The 20,363-nt window shown below is 33.6% G+C and overlaps 1 long non-coding RNA gene across 1 annotated transcript in view; it reads left to right on the forward strand.

The window, feature by feature from the left end:
* Nucleotides 1–20,363, forward strand: part of LOC119867153 — a 168,528-nt gene that overhangs the window by 63,390 nt on the left and 84,775 nt on the right. Inside the window, exon 2 of the long non-coding RNA XR_005382547.1 lies at nt 4,018–4,138. This is a non-coding gene — a long non-coding RNA (uncharacterized LOC119867153). The remainder of the gene's footprint in view (nt 1–4,017; nt 4,139–20,363) is intronic.

The raw sequence follows: 20,363 nt of genomic DNA on the forward strand, positions 1-20,363 counted from the left end.
CTTCAAAATTAAGAATCTAGGCCAAAGTGTCAAATTGCTTAGGCTCTAAAAATGCATTTCCACTACTGACATTACTGCAATATTTATGAAATTATGTAATTATTTTTAAGCCTCATTCTATTTGTCTGGAAAATTAAAGTAATATTTTTCTCCATTAGTTTGTGAGAAGCTAAATAAGAAGAAAACATACATTGAACATGAGCATTTATTATGTGACAGGCTTTAAGTTATTTCCATGCATTAGTCATTTCATCTCCTCAACAAAAAGAGTAACAAAACAGACTTTCTGTAGTATCTCATGTGACAATGAATAGGTCTCTGCTTTCTGTACTAAGAGTACAGAAAATAGGGTCCAATTCACAAAACTACTGCCTCCCAATGGAAAAACTACATTTAAACTAGTATCAAAACTACACTTGGCTAAAAATAAAGAAAAAATAAAAAACAGAGAATCAGAGAGGCAGCAGAAGTAAAATTATTTTTAATATTTGTTATTTACTCTGGGAACCAAGAAAATACATGCTTGGACTTAATCCATGAGGTGTACATTTTTGGGCTACACAGTTTGTCTCTACAAGATGAGACCACTTGGACATCTTACTGCCAAAGCATAACTTTTTAAAGTTAAAAACTTGGGTGCCTGGGTGGCTTAGTTGGTTAAGCATCTGCCTTCAGCTCAGGTCATGATCCCAGGGTCCTGGGATCAAGACCTCCATTAGGCTCCTTGCTCAATGGGGAGCTTGCTTTTCCCTCTCTCACCTGCCACTCCCCCTGCTTGTGCTCTCTCTCTCTCTGTCAAATAAATAAATAAAATCTTAAAAACAAAAAAGTTAAAAATTCCTACACAGAGTGAGCATGTGTCAAAGATTTATTTAATTCATAAATGAGGCAAACAATAAAATGGCAAGACTGGTTTTGTTCATTATATAAATGAAGACACTGTATCTTAGGGAAGTTATTTGCTGAAAATCACATGGGCAATAAATGTTAGCTGTGGGAATAAGATCTAGGACAAAGTCTCATTTTACTACACACTCTCCCAAGTGAGATAATTCCATTCTTTAAAAACTTATTAAATTGTCTTCATGAAAAAGAAAATAGTCTTCACGGTATTTAGCTGAGATCATCATGTCTATGACTTCTAATTTGTCATCCTGAATAGCTTGGTGATATTATGTCTTTCTTGTGTATCATGTTTTATTAGCATTATTTTATATGTTCTCTAGACTTTCTGTAAGATACATTATACGTTTTATTTGCACTAATTCTTGTAACAGTTAAAGCCATTAGATCTGATTGTATATAAGATACTGTTACAGTTATATGGACTTTTATAGCAGTAAAATTTATGTATAAAATAATTTTATTATTTTTCAAATACTGTGTATCAGTCAGAATTTTTTCATTGCAAACAAAAATTGGCTCTGGATAATTCAAGAAAAAAAGAAAATTATTGAAAGAGAATCTGATAATTCAAAGAATTCCTGGGAAGCTGGATGGGAGCAGGAGCAGCAGCTAAGATCAGGCCACAGGAATACTTCAGTTAGAATGGGAATTTACTGTTCTTATTAGCAGTGAATATTCTGGTGTTACTTACACTGCTGCTAGGGAATATTTTAAAGTTTTAAATAAATATCCATTTGTTCTTATATGATTACATAACTTGTTCAAGAGTCACAATACTGAGTTGAAGCAACTATTGTCAAACTAGATCAGATGTCTACTCCATAAGTGCCAGAAGACATATAACCTATTTCAATTTCATACTGGGAGGCACAAGTCTCAATAGATTTTTTGCCCTCTATAGAAAGTGATGGTAAGTGAATTTTAGTCCAGAAAATGTTCACCTTTCTGGGATGCTAACATTTATTCATATACATTTTTTTCTTTCAGTGTTATATCCTAAAATAACAACAAAAATATACCCAAATATAAGGTTCCTGCAAAACATAATGCAAACATCCCTTTCAAAGAGAATCAAAGAAATGAATTTCTATGGTCAACTACAAGTCTAGGTGTAGTTGGACATCTCTAGTTAAAGTTACAATTATTCTATGTATTTTATAATTTATGGACTAATTTGTAAAGAAAACCACCATTAAATATTGGTTTTGTACAATATTGAAAGAAAAATTATTTAGAACATAGACATATTTATGACACAGCAAGATGGAAGGTTGATGAAAGAGTGATGTTTTAGTTACCAGTCACAAGGTCTAATAGCCCTAATGTATAATTCCCTTCTACATTCCTCACTGTATATACAGTTTACTGGTCAGTAGTATCTTATTGGTCAGCAATTTTTTTTTCTGCTAACACAAGCCAAGCCTTAATTCTGAGGGTTGAGAGCCATATACATTTATAGTTAACTATGTAATTTTACAGTACACTTCCAGTAATACTTACCACTCTATATAGTAATATAACATTGTCTCCTAGGCACATCTAACTATGTATTCACCAGATAAGGTATCACATAATTTGCCATCCAAATCACTGTTTTTATGAGTCAGAAGACACTACTGATGGTTATACTCAAACAACAGCTGTGCACAGAGAATATCCTGAGCAATTCTAGAATGTATTTTTATCCAATAAATGTCATTCCACTATTTTATACTATCTGTATAATACATAGTATATTAGAAGACATGAAACTCCTAAGGCATCAAGCCACTGATCTACTGTTTTCTAGAAAATGAGAAATGTTTTTTCAGAGAATATGTGTTATCAGGCATTCAGTATGCTCAAGGATAGTGCTGCTAATGGGGATGAAAATCATGGGTAAAAAACTCATTCAGAAAATATAGTCTCATATGTCTTTCTAAAACTTCCTTGTCACTAAATGTCCAATTTTGTTTATTCCACTTCCCTAATTATTTGGGTCATCTTGGCAAAATCTTAGACATAAGGAATAAACCACAATGCATCCTTATGTTAATCCATCTATCCTTCTGGGATAAGTGCTAAAAATTGGCCTGGTGGAAGATTGACCATCTCCACTGTTCTTAAGAGACATTCCTAAATGGGAAAGGCATGCTCCCTTCATGATGATAAAGATCTGTTGGGCAAGCCCAACATTATGGCAGGCAAGATGCATTAGATACATCTTATTCAAGGGAGGCAGCTCAAGTCACATGGCCATCTGGTATGCCATTCCCTACTGGGACCCTGTAGCCAGTAAAAAAATATTTCTCAAACATTAGGCTCCTTGGGGTGCCTGTGTGGCTCAGTTAAACATCTGCCTTTGGCTCAGATCATGATCCAAGGGTCCTGGGATGGAGCCTCATGGTGGGGTTCTCTGCTCAGCGAGGAATCTACTTCTCTTCTCCCTCTACCTGCTACTCCCCCTGCTCTCTTTCTCAATTTCTTTCTCTCTCTCTGTCAAATGGATAAAGAAAATCTTTAAAAAAAAATCAGGCTCCTAAACTTATCCTTTTCATCCTCATCAGTCAATCTAGTGAAAAAAAAATATTTTGTTGTAGGAATGACCATTCCTGCATCTTTCAATACTTTTATGGTGATAATCTTAAATTTTCCTATGATTTTAGTATTGTTTTTAGCTTACTCTTTTTGTAGAAAGAGAGAGGTGCCTTATGTGGCTTTTTCTATCATAATTCACAAATTATTTACCTAAATATGTATTAGTGTCCACTAGATGACAGGGATTGATTTGGTGGTATTGGGTAAGTAGCATAGAAAAAGATAAAGAAAACAAAAACAAGCCCCTCTTCTCATAGAACTTTGTCCTAGCAAGGGTAACATGTAATAAATTCACAAATACACATATTCACATACACACAAAGAAAATTTTAAATAACTTTCAGTCAACTGATTAAAGATAAAATGGCTTGATACAATAGAGAGACTAGAGAGTGAAAAGTATACATGAGGAAAGACTTCTTTAATGTGTGGCTTTTATTCCCCAAACCTGCAACTTTGCATTCTTGCTGAAGTCTTAGCAGAGTCTCCATGTGGGAAAACTAACTAATTGTGCTGGGTCTGTTTGCATTCTAGCTACCAAGAGGGCCCTGAAGTTTCCATAGTGGCAAGTAGGCCTCAACTGAGGTCAGCAGATTGTGGAGGAGGTCCAGAAAATGAAAAGGAAGTAGACTCTTGCTTTGAAAAAAATAACAATGTAAGAAATTCAATTTACCTCTTTGTATCTCAGCTTCCCTCATTTGTAAATTTGGGATAACAGTTTGAAATGAAAGTTAGGTGTGAGGTGACACATTTCATGCATAATTTATGGGTAATTTGGCACAGTTCAAGGCAAATGGTAACATGAAATATCGGTGTAAATAATAGGAGAATAATAGATGATGATCTTGTGAAATTAAGGGCCCTATTACTGGTCATCACAGATAAATTTCAGTTGTTTTATTCATGTTTATTTTCATTTTGGTTGAACACTATCCTACTCAGATAGAACCCTATATTTTCTCTAGCATATAGTTTGTGCACAATAAAAATAATATATATAAATGAATAGAACAAACGATAATTCATAAAATAGAAAAATATGAGTTGTCTAATTCTCCCTGTGTCCTCATAAAAAGTTTACCATTGATCCCAAATTAGCAGACTAAGTAGTTATTTATGCTTTGCCTTTTAACCATTTTCTATCTTTCTATAATCATATTTTATTTTACCTTTAGTCTTCTGACATCATTATTAGACATTGTTTAATATTTTATAATTCACCTTTTATTTTGCTTCATTCCTCTAACATTTGCCCAAGTCTTTTTTATATCTGAGCTCTCCAAAGAGCTCACTATGTCCTCATGTTCATTTCTTTAGATGACTCACTCTTCTGGCTCTTGTGTGGTATTTTGTGACAATACTATCAGTATTTTGTGTGATATTTCCCCTGGGTTAACTTCCTTTCTCATGTTTTTGCCAATGGGTTATTTTTCTATGGATTTAATTAAACTTAATTTCTAAAATTCAAAGGGAATTTGCATGAGAAAGCTTAGTAATTTCTTTCTTTCTTTTTTTTTTCTGCTTTCCAATTTCTTTTTTTTTTAATTTATTTTTTATTGGTGTTCAATTTACTAACATACAGAATAACCCCCAGTGCCCGTCACCCATTCACTCCCACCCCCACCCTCCTCCCCTTCTACCACCCCTAGTTCGTTTCCCAGAGTTAGCAGTCTTTAGGTTCTGTCTCCCTTTCTGATATTTCCCACACATTTCTTCTCCCTTCCCTTATATTCTCTTTCTTTCTTTCTTTCTTTCTTTCTTTCTTTCTTTCTTTCTTTCTTTCTTTCTTTCTTCTTTTTTAGTAATTGCTTTCTTTGTAAGAAGAACATCATTCTGGTACATGGTTTGGGGAATGTCTTCTTCCATCTTACCATTGTAAACTACCCAGGTCACACATCTTCAGAGTAATTAATTTTTAGTGGAAGGAAAGATGAAAACACTCCTTTGAATCCAAAGCTTTGAATTTCCTGTGCTGAACTTCAAATTCCGTATCTCATTCCAGGTTCTTTCTGGTAGAGTTGGAAAGTACATTTATTGTCAATCAATAAATTTTGCATAAAAAGCATTTCAGATCTTTACATAACTAACTGTAGGACACACTGAATCACCTCAAATGTGAAGTACCACAGAGTTTAGCACTTGTATTTTCTGCTTAAGAGACCACAGGAAGATTAATGGCATAAAAAGAATAAAGTAGAATTATTCAAAAGGATGCACAGCTCAATATTGCCTATTTTTAATACATACTGTGCAATAAAACTGCTGGTTTCCCTGTTGCATGCAATGATAAACAAAATCTGTTTACAATTTGCTTGCCTTGACTCCTGTGGTAGAGTGTAAAAAAGTATATATTATTGAAAGAAGGAATTTGGAAATTTGGTAAGGTTTGTAGCATCTGTTCTGCTAAAAAGAGGCTTCCCCATTGATGTTCAACATGGTGAAATATTTTGAACCCCTTGGAGAGTCATTGTTGTTCCTGGAGTCTGAGGCATCAGCAGTAACCATGAATGTCTCTGTTCATTTGTAAAGTGCTCTAGTCTATGGCCATACCACCCTGAATGTGCCCGATCTCGTTTGTAAAGTGTTCTAGCCAGAAAATTAAGCTGCAAGATGAAGATCTTGCTTCAGTGATCCATACTCTTGACATATTCAGCCTTTCAACCTGGTATATTTCAAACCTCTTTATTTGAATCTCTCCAGGGAAGCCAGTCAAAGAATAAAAATGGCCCATAAAGTAGCAGACTGCTTTTTGAATTGAACAAACAGCCTTCTGCAGTAGTTTTCTTTAGCCTTTGCTCATTGCCAGGACACTTCCAAATATAAGAAAGCCTTTCTTCTCATTTTCAAAGCATTACACAAGATGAACCCCAGCTTCTTCAAACAGCATCAAACTTCACACCATTCTATCTGAATCCAGAATAGCACTGAACCAAAATGATAGAAAATTCCTAGAATGCCAGGTATTGGGACTTTCTATTAAAAGGAAATGGGAATAAAAAAGAGAGACTATAATTCTTGTACACTAAAACAAAGTACCATAGAAAAATACTTAGGTTAGACTACTGATATTCTAAATATAAATTACATATGTTAGAAATAATTTTAAGGTTAGAAATTTCTGTATTTATAAAATTTTAATCACACTAAATGTGTTAGCATCATAAATGTTATATCAGGATACAAAACATCACTCAGTTTGAAGATAGTGCTATAACTTACATGCCAGATATATAAAATGTTTTTTTTATTATATACTTTTATATTATAGGTTAAATTGTGGCATGTTTGTACATATATGTATGTCGATTATGTATGAAATGATGAAAAGTGGAATATATTCTATACATTAAAACCACACTAAGCACAGTGAAATTGTAGTAAAACAAAGGATTGAACTGTCAAGCTGATTTATGCAACTGCATGTTATTCGACATCAAACTTTAATAATTATTTCAAGAGTACAAGATAGAACCAATTACATACAGTTTAGCATTTTCTTCTGAAAGATCCCATCAAATACTACTTTCAAAAATGTACATTTTTTTCTATATTACAGGTTCTTTGGGGGTTCATATAGACAAGTTCTGTACAGTGTATATAGGAACATCGTTTACAAAGGAAGCCATTTTGTTTTGATGACTCCTGTGTCTCTAATTTATAGTTATACATATAGAAGAATATCTTATCTTTTCTATTTTCCAGCCATCCATGTGACATAAATCCATAAATATAGATTTATTTATAATAATACTCTTGACACAGCTGATGTATCTTGCTAAAAAGCATTTTTAGATAGGAGCCTCCATATCCTTTTGCTCACAAATGATATTAGCATATTTTCAGGAGAGTCTGGTTAAGATCATCCAGATGTCTCTTATGTAGAAAGGGAATGGGTAGTGGGTCACTAGCTGAAATTAACCCTTTTATTTATGGAAGTTAAAATCCTATATGAGGTAACATAGATAAAAGTCTTGAAAGTTACAGTACTCATGTTGTCAAATGATATACATCTCAGTATGTAGACATTAGATATCTATAAAAATTCCAATTAAATGGCTAATGTATCATTTTATACTGTAAGAATAAAGTATTAAATATTATATATGCATAATTAGAGAACAGAATAATAACTATAAAATGCTCCATGTAAGAAAGAAAATTTTTAAAAATTGGAAGAAGGAAATTTAATTTCTCCAGGAACAAAATAATGGTTGATTGAACAACTAGCATGACCAAGCAATATCAGCTAATGGATTTATTCACACAATGCTTGAAGTAGAAAGTTGAATATGATGTAGACCTTGAAAGACACATGTGACTTAGGCAGAGAGTAAACACATGGAGGCAAAATAAACATATCTACACTATCTATGAATGTATAGAGATAATGTATGGTAGGGAGACAATAGTGAGGACCTAAACTTATTGTAATGGGGTAGATGGAATTAGAGGTAGAATACAATTATGTAAATAACTTGGCATTAAATCAAGAAGAACCTTGGGATGCCTGGGTGGCTCAGCAGTTGAGCATCTGCCTTTGGCTCAGGGCATGATCCTGGATTCCTGAGATTGAGTCCCACATCAGGCTCACTGCATGGAGCCTGCTTCTCCCTCTGTCTATGTCTGCTTCTCTCTGTCTCTCTCATAAATAAGTAAATAAAAGCTTTAAAAAATAAATAAAATATGAAGAAACTTTTTGAGGAATCTGACAAAATTTAGTTTTGATACAATTAAAGTTAGAGAGTCATATGTACGTTCTTCGGCAGGATTTAACATGACATATTGATTTTTTAATCAATATTAATAAAGCAATATTTTTGTAATAGGGATTGATGAGTTGGCCCTGTAGGCAGAAAAAAGCTGTTGATTATAACAGGTATTAGGTAAGAAGAGTATTTTAGAGAATAAATGCAGAGATATTGAGAAGAAAAAATAGAGTTTAGGTTTTGGCTTAATACAGAGCAAAAGGAAAGCTGGAAACAATGATGGCTTCAAGTTTCTAGCCTATAGTGTCATAAAACAAACAAAAGGTAGAGATTAAGCAAAACATCTGGATTGATTAGTGAAACAAAGATGTATAAATTCAAGAACTGTCCATTGGGGCAATATAGAGAAAATAGGGTACCAGATAAATCAGGAGTGACCCTCTTCAAAACTGTTCATAAGGTTAGTAAGCCAAAATTACACTATGAGATACTAGAAAACATGTAGAGTTCTCAAATGAAAGGAAGATTTAAGGTTGGAATGTACAGTGAGTACAGTAAACAAAAATCAGATGAAAAAGTGGTGCAAGACATGAGATATAAAAAGTATGGTGATTCAGGAAATTAAGTTTAAATAGAAATGCCAAGTTGCTGGCAACCCTTTAATGAAGGAGCCTAGAATGAGCCAGTGAAGTGGAGATGACTCCTGGGAGTGGCATCATGAACCGAGTATTTAGGATTCCAGATTTGCTGGTTAATGACAAAGAAATGACAGCTGATGTGATATTAGAAGATATAGTTTTCAAAGCAAAAAGAATTAAGTTTAAAGAATGAAGAATAGAGCCTCTATCTGAGAAATTTCCATAGTTGTAAATTCCAAACAGGAGGGGCCAGGAAAACAAAGAAACTTTTAAGTCCTGTTGTCTACACAATGTGAATATATGTCTGTTAACATTTATCATAGAACTGCATCTTATAAGAAATACTCCCTTCTCATTCCCTGATAATGTGAATCTTGGGGAGGGTCACAGGAGGTACAAGACAAGTCATCACTGATGCTTTATTTTTATATTAAGATACTGAATGAGGATATATGACATGAGAGTAACCAATAAAAGAACCAGGGCTTTTGAATTTAGGCAATTATTCAATTAACTATTTTGTTTCTGTAGATCCGATTTTATATGTGTGAATCATTTAACTTTTTACCCAAAAAACTTCTTGTACTGTATATTTGGTGATGATTTTTTCATCATTTGTATGTCTTTTAAAATCTGTAATTTGATGTTATGTTTAAAGACTATTGCTGGACATAGAATTCTAGGCTGATAGATTCTATTAATACTTTAAAGATGTTGCATACTTTCTTCTCATTCGTATTGTTTCCAATGATAAATGTGAAGACATCCTTAGCTTTATCCTTTTTATTCATAATATTTTTTGTTCTACAGAATTCTTCAAAGATTTTTCCTTAATATTGGTTTTGAGGAATTTGGGTAAAATGCATGATAGTTTTCTTTGTGCTTTTTGTACTTGGAATATATTGGGCTTCTTGCATGTGTAGGTTTATAGGTTTCTTCACATATATAACATATTTGATCATAATTGCTTCAAATATTTTTTTTTATTCTTTTGTCTCTCCTTTGGGAATTTGACCTTCAAATAATATTAGAGTACTTGAAGTTTTCCTACTAATTCCCACTGAATTATTCTGTTCATTATTTTTAAAATATCTTCCCCTCATTTTCAGATATTTTTGATTGCTGCATTCATCAACTAATCTTTTTCAATATCTAATTTACTGTTAATCCCATCTTGTATATTTTTCATCTCAAACAATAAAGATTTCATTGCTAACTTTTTGAAGGAATATTGTTAATATGGGTCCCATCTCATATATTTTTCATCTCAAACAATAAAGATTTCATTGCTAACTTTTTGAAGGAATATGGTTAATATGGGAATAAAGGGGAAAGGAGAAAAAGTGAGTGGGAAATATCAGAAAGGGAGACAGAACATGAGAGACTCCTAACTCTGGGAAAAGAACTAGGGGTGGTGGAAGGGGAGGTGGGTGGGGGTGGGGGTGACTCGGTGACGGGCACTGAGGGGGGCACTTGATGGGATGAACACTGGGTGTTATTCTATATGTTGGCAAATTGAACACCAATAAAAAATAAATTTATATAAAAAAATATTTACCAGTATAAAAAAAAAAAGCCTGAGACTAAGAGTCATGTGCTCTATCAACTGAGCTGGATAGGTGTCCCTCATTTTCTTCTAATTCTAACACTATATGACTTTTGGGTTTGTTTCAATTGATTGACTTTTCTCCTACTTATATATTACATTTCTTGCATTTTTACACGGCTGGTATTTTTAATTGCATGTCAGATATTCTGTATTTTATCTTGTTGCATATATTTGTGTTCCTTTAAATACTCCTGAATTTTGTTTTGAGATGCAGTTAAGTTAGAAACAATTTGATCATTTCTGGTTTTGTTTCTAAGATATTTTAAATGGGACAGGAGAAATGTTCCATCTAGGACAAATTATCCCCATTATAGAGATAGGAAACTTCTAGATCCTCCACCCAGTTATGAAGCTCTTCAGCTCTATGTGAGCACTAGACACTGCTCATTTTGCTTGTTTGTTTTTATTTCTGGTTTTGATTACTTCCTCAAATGCAAATGCTGATAACCTCAGCAAAATATGTAATGGGGAGCTTCTGCAAATCTCCAGAGTTTGTAGTTTTCTCCTGTACAGTTCTGTCTTCTAAATTCTAGTTGCTTTGTTTGCTCTGGACCATCATACCTGTCTCCAGAACTCATGGAGTCTGTGGGTCTCCACCTGCTTCTCCTTTTCTGGACTGTGGCATAGAAACTCTCTCACTGCAGTAATCTGGGATAAAGATAGGGTTTATCTTTTTTATTTTACAACCTGGAATGCCATTCAAGGAATTTACTAGGGTGTTGTTGAAACTGTTTCCCCATTATTTATTTTCCTATTTCTTTTCCTTTTTTTTTCTTTCCTTTTTTCTTTTTTCTCTTTTTTTCTTATTTTTCTCTTTTTTTAATTACTATTTCCTGTAGGAAGATTAATCTAGTTCCTATTACTCCAGTATGTTGAAAAGTGGGCATCCACTTGGGAAAAAGAAAATTTGTTTAAATGTTCTCATATATTTTGATCTTATTAAAAAATTCAGAGCTTAGAATAAAAACATTTGCAAATCCTTTACCCAACAAAGGACTTATATCCAAAACATATTTTAAAAAACCTTTTATATGCAACAGTAAGAAAATAATCATCCAATACAAAAGTGGACAAAAGGCTTAAATAGGCAATTCTTTAGAAAGGATATACTAATGGCAAAGAAGCACATGAAAAGATACTCAACATTAACAGTTAGAAAAATACAAAGCAATACCATGAGAGCTCCACTACCTGCCTTGAATAATATCTAAAATTAAAAGTTTGAACATGTTAAATGTTGGAAGGGATATGGAAGGACTAAATTCTCATACATTGTTGGTGGAAATACAAAGTAGTACAGCTGCTTTGGAAATAGTTTGATGGTTTCTTAAAAAGGTAAACATATGCCTACAAATAACTGATATTTCCAAGTTTGTTATCTGGGAGAAAGAAAGCATGTGTCTATCCTAATACTTATATATAAATTTCAAAGAAGTTTTATTTGTAATAAATAAAGCAGAAAATAGCCTAAATCCATCAATATGAGAATGGATAAACAATTGCAGCAAATTTAGAAATAGAATCATGTTCTATTATAAAAAGGAATGAACTGTCTCAAAATAATTATGCCAAGTATAGTAAAGTAGATATAAAGAACCCATGCTATATGATTATATTCATTAAAATTCTAGAAACTGCAAGTTAATTTATACTGGAAGAACACAAATCTGTAGTTGCTAGAAATTGAAATGGTCTGGGTGGAGCTGGGAAGAAAGGATAACAAAGTGTCATAAGAAAACTTTTTGGGTGATAGATATGTTCATTATTTTAATTGTAATAATGATTTCATAGGCTTATACACATATCAAAAGTTATCAAATGGTACATTTTAAATACACAGCTTATTTTATGCCAATTATATCTCAATAAAGCTGTTTTATTTTTTTAAAAAAATCAGAGCTTACTATGGACTAGGCATTATGTGGATAATGGGTATGCAATGGTGAGCAAAGGGGACATATTCTCTGTGAATATTAATTTTCAGTCTGTTGAAGGTAATAAATATATAATTACAAGCTTTGATTAGGGCTATCACTGGAAGAAAGTGCCTGTTCAATTCCATAATGTAATGTTTAAGTCATTGACAATGGGAGTCACACTTTACCTTCTAAATCTTTTCATCTCATATATTTTATGTCATACAGTAGCCACTCAACAACTAGTTTTTAATTTAATTCACTAGTGATTCATGAATGAGAAAAGGTGCCAATCTAATTCCCAAAAAGGTTACTCAATGATATTGAAGATAAGAATTATAGGGATAAATTATGACTTATGTATACCTAAGATGAAGTTGGAAAACATGATGCCTAATTTATATTTGTAGGTCAGGAAATAATTCTTAAGGAGCACAGCTTAGCCTTAAATGACAAGTAACATTAGGGAAGAAAGATAGTTGAGAAGAGAGATTTTATAAAGAGTGATTAATATGCTCAGAATCATACAGGTAAAAAACATAGGTGTCATTATAAAACCTGATATAGTTGGAGTTTGGATTGCATTTGGTAAAAGAGCAAGTTAAGAAGGCCTAGAGGTAGCAATAGCAAGATAAAGGATTGTGCGCTAACATATTGGTCTTTACTTTATGCTAAAAACTATTGGGAGACAGTGACAACTTAAAGTAGCGGAATAATATAATGAAATTTGTATACCATAAAATCATTCTGGCATTGAGTAGAACTGGGGTTGTGGGGACTGACCTGACTGTTGTAGTGATGTAGCAATGAGTTTCCAACCTATAGCTGAAGCATTGAAAATAAAAAGAAGGGAATGAATTTCAGATGTATTAAGAATGGAAATAGAACTTGGTGACCGGCTGAATTTGGGTAGTGAAACAGAGGAATAAATGACTTAGGAAACTGAATAGAGGAGGAGCATATCCTTCAAGGATACAATTGTTAAAGGAAGGGGAAAAAAAAAAAAAAGGAAGGGAGTAGGTGTGGTGTGGAAGAAAGATAATTCTGACCTGATCAATTAAACTATCAAAATATTCTACACCTTGAGAAACAAATGAACAAAAATCTATTCGCCTCTTTCACTACCCCAACAATAATAGGACTCCCCATTGTAATCTTAATTGTTATATTTCCAAGCATTCTAGTTCCCTTACCGGTGGATTTGGAGATACGTGCACAGAACTTCTAAGCCCTTCCTACTTTCTTTTCTGCAAGAAAATGCAGTAGCTTGCCAAGTATTTCCCTGAGCGCCCTGGCGTTTCCCTGCGCTCTAGTACATGCCAGCTGCTGGGTTTCCCACGAAGACCTTTACCTCGAATAAAGAGTCATGTGAGAAGAAGCTGAGGCCAGCTTCTGCCTTGGCAACAAGCTGTGTCCAGGGGCATCTTAGATCTTTGGGCTGTGTGGGGCGAGTCTGAGACGCAAAGGGAATACCTTGAGATGCCAGAACATAAAGTAGGAAGAGCTTCATCAACTGCTTGAAATTCTTGAATTTGAATTTGAAACAAGTTTAAACTACCTCATCAACTTTGAAATTGCTCTGGCTCTGAGCTTCTTTATCTGTGAGGTAATACTTATCTACATTATTTAAGTCACTTTTAACTTGATAGTTTGTTTCTTTACAGCATTCTAGTATACTCTAATACAGATAAACACTCTGAATGCAGAAGCAAAGGCCAGGAGCTTTGGAAAACAAAGTAGATGAGGAATATCATTTTGAGAGATATCAGCACTGATAAAATCATTATTACATATAATTCATTTTTAGTGACACAGATTGTATGTCCTATGTTATCCATTCAACATCTACTCCACCCTTCCCTAGTTTGCCTTCGTGGAATACAGAGGCTGGAAAAATAAAAACTACGTTTCCAAATTCACTTGGTTTCTAGATGTGATTTAGATTTGGCCGATCACATGCATACATAAGAGAGCGGAAGGCAGAAGTGCAGTGAAGGCCATATGGCAGCTTCTTCTGCTATTTTACCTGGCAAACATGGATATTAAGGCATTTGCTGTTTTAGGCAACACATCAACATTTGTGCCATAGTTCAGTAACTGGCACCATGAAAGCAGAAAGATGCTGGTGTAGGTCGTAGTAGATACAATGTGGTTCCAGAGACAACAACAAAAACTATACTTTTTTTTTTTTTTCATCGTGCTGTTGTCCTGAATGTCTATAGATGTGTGAGTGTGTGAGTTCCTAACCATGGAAGATTTTGATTTTGCCAGTTCCCCATTGTGACAATGTAAATGTTCTAGGGTTTATAAGCTTATGGCCTTAAAAGAAACTTCATTGGTATACTGGTTCCCTGGAGTGATTGGAATAGTTGTTCTTGAAACTCAACCTAGCAGTTCCTTCTTCAGCCCTCCCACTGATTTCCTAAGCCTCTTAATATCCTACAATATACCTAATTAATATATTTAAAATCCTTAAACAAATTCCCTCTTTCTTAAACTACCTGGAGTAGAATTTTATTCTACTTAACCCTGACAAACATCAAAACTGTAATTAATTTATCATTATTACACACATTTTTGTATTAATTGTATATTTTTTGTGACAATCTTTTTTCTCCTGGTATTTAACAAAGTGCTAGGCATATGGCAATTCATAATTTTGTATAGATATATAAATAAAGATAAATTTACATAAATTCTAGTATCATAATTCATGTCAATAGTTTATTTTCAAAATAGTCCCTTCTTCTAGAGTATAAAAATAGCAACAAAGAAGTATGTTAAGCACTCATTGTGAAAGTTTTATGGGGAAATATGAAAGGTGAACTCCTGGCATTTAAAATACCAAATGTATTCAGACGTTCCTTTGAAGAAAAACGCTATGTAGTATATGTGTTTAATGACAGGTTGGCATGATATCAAAATAACCTTCTGGCAGTGAATAAATTGGTGAATACAGGCACAAGTGGCCTAGCTGATCTCACTCTTTGTGTCTCTACTGTTTCTAAATAAATTTTCCTATCAACTTGCAAAGAGTTTCTAGTCCCAAGCTTTTTTATTGGTTCATTTCCAGTTTAGTTTAAAAAATATTCTTTAACTTAATGTGGACAATTATTGGAAAGAAAAGAAGAACCTATAGAGACAAAATTTGAAATGCTGTCCACAGATAGTCATATTAAACTGAGGCTTGATGTCACCATTATTATTATTAAATATATTATTAATTTTTAAACTGCTGCTTGATGTCTATCAGTCTGTTAGCCATCAGGAAGTGTGGAGGCAGAGAAAATTAAGGCCATTCCACTTTAAGTTCAGCATTATCACAAGTACAACCATCCCAGGCCCCTGTGAATAAGAGCTGAACTTTACCTTACTTCAGTTACAGGAAGAAAACAGCTTACAGCTTAACATCCTAGAAAACCTGATATTTATCCTAGAAGCCCCTATTAGAATAAGAACAGAGCTCAACGCCCTTGAAGGCCCCATATCAAAATGTAAACAGAACTTGAGGAATTGCTCCACCCCTTCTGGAGGTCCCCTAGACCAGTCCTTAAAACTAAGCTGAAACCCACCTCGGGGTCCAAGTCCCTGCTCCGCTGTGTCAGGTATACTTGGACCCAAGCTCGAGCTTGTAAATAAACCCTTGTGTGTTTGCATCGGTGTCGGCTCCTTGGTGGTTTCTTGGGCACCACAGAAGCAGGGCTGTCATTATACTTAAGCAGAAGAAGTGACATTCAGTCTAGTTTTGAGGAATTATGCATAGTGGTTAAGTCCTTTATCTTTATGCTCTGACTATATTGGTTCAAATCCCAAATCTATCACTTACTAGTCAAGTGACCCTGAGTAACTTAATTAACTTCTTGGAGGCTGAATTTCGGTACCTATCAATTATCTATCAATTATTCATATTTTAAAATAGTTAGAGGAGGATAAGCCCCATAGGAGTTACATAAAGATTAAATAAATTTTTTCTCCTAAAGTACCTGGCCTAGTGCTTGTCACATAGGGATAGATTTAATAAAGTTGTTTTTTAAATTATTGAGGAGCTCCCTTATTTGAAACATCTCTCTTATAGTCCTGTTAGTTGTTCCATCAACAATTTTAGTATTAATTTGTAAAGGTTATCTGAAGGAGAGATCCACTTAAATTTCATTGTTATAACAAGTGCATTCACTAAACTTTTCTAAGTGCTTGTGTCAGAGGATATAATATCCATCTTACAGAAAATGTGACCATATGGTGTAGGCATATATATTTTGAATGGAACAAAGGAAGGTGAGAATATATTATGATATCTATGGGGGTATAAGAAGGACAATTACAGAAAAGGGAGAAATGTTAGGTCACTGTAAAAGAATTCCTCTTAATTCAAACTTTTAAATAATGATATAATAGAATTTTTGAATGTCTAAACAAAGTTAACTGAGAAATATATCAAGAAATAGCATTTTAAGTACTCAGAAAACTAGTATTAAGGCATAATAACTACCAGTGATGTCTTATTTGATATCTCAAATATAAATGTTAAGAATCATTGATCCGATAATTAATCAAATTTACAAGATGTTCTTCTTGTCCAATCATATGTATATTTACGTAAAAAGTTACAGTGATTTCAATTAGTCTTCTAGTTGACTTTTTTGCATTACTTTGGCAAGACTTAATTAATTTTCAATGAACTGCCCAGGAGCGCTTGTTAAGGTATTGCAGGTATTACAGAGACATTGGATATATTAATTTCTAATGACTTGAGCTGTTAATATATTATTTTAGCAAGGTTTTTGGACAGTTAATTAAAAATGCTTAACAAGGCAGCATATTGTAAAGTACTTAAGGTAATCACTAAAGTAAGGCGCATTAGCAAAAAACACAAAAGAAAAAAGAAAACATACCCTGATCATAGCAACAAAACAAATTATCTTTGTTACACCAAATAAATGTACATTTAAAAATCATTTCAATTTCTAAAATTGTTGGACAGTATCAGTCACAGTATAGATTTCATCATAAACAGTGCACTGGTATTGCTGTAAATGTGTTATGTTCTGATAATACAGTCAGTAACTAATGTTGCCCCCTGAACAGAATGTTAGAGATATTACTTAATTGCTTTGTACCACCATTTACACTTTCTCAATATGTTTAATCATAATTTTCAAATATCAGTCTCACCATCACATTAATTTCTTTCTTGAAACAAAATATTTGTAATTTTTCTGTCTTCTGGGGGCCCATGTCATTAATATCTTTGAAAGCTGGGAACATGTTCTGAAGACAGAAGTTGCTATAAATAAATGCTTACAGAAATTTATATTGTTTAGGTTGATTTTGAGTGTATTTATTATGGCGAATATCAAAGAGTGATTTAATTCTTCATAGAAAGTTATAATTTAGGGTTAGATAACATCTTGAAAATTTGTACTCGTAAATATTTATTGTGTAAGCAAAAAGGCATTCATTTTATGGAGGGGATGTATAGTGGTTTTTCTGTTTTTTAGTTTTTTGGGGTTTTTAGTGTACCAATTTACCTTAGCTTTTTTATTTTTTTTATTTATTTATTTTTTAATGAGATTGTCCAAGTCTTTATCTTTTCACTATAATTTGAAGGGTTTTTTAAAGTTTTTATAAGGTTTTTACTTAAGTTCCAGTTAATTAATCTGGAATGTAATATTAGTTTCAGGTGTACAATATAGGGATTCCACACTTCCATACAATACCCAGTGCTCATCACTTCTTAAATCCCATCACCTATTTAACCCATTCCCCTCCAGCCCACCCTCTGGCAACCATCAGTTTGTTCTCTATAGTAAAGAGTCTATTTCTTGATTTGCTTCTCTCTCTCTCTTTACCTCTTTGATTTGTTTCTTAAATTCCACACATGAGTGATATCATATGGTATTTGTCTTTCCCTGAATGACTTATTTTGCTTAGCATAACACACTTTAGCTCCATTCATGTCATTGCAAATGGCAAGATTTCATTCTTTTCTACAGCAGAGTAATATTCCATTGTGTGTATATGTATATGTATATGTATATATGTGTGTGTATATCTATCTTCCTTATCCATTTATCAGTCAGTGGACACATTTGAGCTGTTTACATAGTTTGGCTTTTATATATAATGCTGCTGTAAACATCAGGGAGCATGTATCCCTTTGAATTAGTATTTTTTGTTCCTTTTTTAAAATTTAGATTCAGTTAATTAATGTATAGTATATTATTAGTTTTAGAGGTAAAGTTCAGCGATTCATCAGTCTTACATAATACCCAGCGCTAATTACATCACATTCTCTCCTTAATGCCCATCACCCAATTATCCCATCCCCCCACCAATCCCCTCCAGCAACTCTCAGTTTGTTTCCTAAGAGTCTCTTATGGTTTATCTCCCTCTCTGATTTCATCTTGTTTTATTTTTCCCTCCCTTCTCCTATTATCCTCTGCTTTGTTTCTTAAATTCCACATATGAATGAGATGGTATGATAATTATGTTTCTCTGATTGATTTATTTTGCTTAACATAATTCTTTGGATAAATATCAAGTAGTGAAATTGCTACATTGTAAGGTAGCTCCATTTTTAATGTTTTGAGGAACCTCCATACTGTTTTCCAGAGGGCCTGCACCAGTTAGCATTTCCACCAACATGACAAGAGGGTTCCTCTTTCTCCACATCCTTGCCAACACTTGTTATTTCTTGTGTTTTGATTTAGCCATTCAGACAGGTGTGAGTTGACATCTCATTATGGTTTTGATTTGCATTTCCCTGATTACGAGTGCTGTTGAGCATCTTTTTTAGTGTCTGTTGGCCATCTGTGTATCTTCTTTGGAAAAATGGCTCTTCATGACTTCTGCCCATGTTTTAATTGGATTCTTCATTTTTTGGGTGTTGAGTTTTATAAGTTTCTTCTATATTTTATATGTTAACCCTTTATTGGATATCATTTTCAAATATCTTCTCAATTGCCCTTTAGTATTATTGATTGCTTCCTTGACTGTGCAGAAGCATTCTATTTTGATAAATTCCTAGGAGATTATTACTGTTTTTTCTTTCCCTACCTCAGAAGACATATCTAGAAAGAAGTTGCTACAGTGAATGTCAAAGAGGTTATTGCCTATATTCTGTTCTAAAAATTTTATGCTGGGCAGCCCCGGTGGTGCAGCGGTTTAGCGCCGCCTGCAGCCCAGGGTGTGATCCTGGAGACCCAGGATCGAGTCCCACATCGGGCTCCCTGCATGGAGCCTGCTTCTCCCTCTGCCTGTGTCTCTGACTCTCTCTCTCTAGCTGTGTCTCTATGAATAAGTAAATAAAATCTTAAAAAAATAAAAAAATAAAAATTCATGCTTTTAGATTTTATGTTTAGGTCTTTAATTCATTTTGAATTTATTTTTATGAAACAGCAGAAAGAGAAATTAAGGAATCAATCCCATTTACAATTGCACCAAAACAAATAAGATATTTAGGGATAAACCCAACCAAAGAGGTAAATAGACCTGTACTTTGAAAACTATAGAAAACTTGAAAGAAATTGAAGATAACACAAAGAAATGGGGAGACATTCCATGTTCATGGATTACAGGAACAAATATTAAAATGTCTATACTATCCAAAGCAATTTCCACATTTAATATAATCCCAATCAAAATACCACCAGCGTTTTTCACAGAGTTACAATAAACAATCCTAAAATTTGTATGGAACCACAAAAGACCTCAAATAGCCAAAGCAACCCTGAAGAAGAGAAGAAAAGCTGGAGGCATCACAATTCCAGACTTCAAGTTATATTAGAAAGCTATAGTGATCAAGACAGTATGGTACTGGCACAAAAATAGACACACAGAGCAATGGAACAGAATAGAAAACCCAGAAATGAACCCACAACTATACCGGGTCACTTAATCTTTGACAAAGCAGGAAGGAATAGTCAGTAGGACATCTGGGATACATGAGGGGAGATTGTTCACTCTTCTTGGAGAGCTTCCTAATCTGGGGAAGGAAACAGACACCCAAATC

The sequence above is a fragment of the Canis lupus genome, chromosome 32 (assembly GCF_011100685.1).
Source record: "Canis lupus familiaris isolate Mischka breed German Shepherd chromosome 32, alternate assembly UU_Cfam_GSD_1.0, whole genome shotgun sequence".
In the NCBI taxonomy this organism is placed as follows: Eukaryota; Metazoa; Chordata; class Mammalia; order Carnivora; family Canidae; genus Canis; species Canis lupus.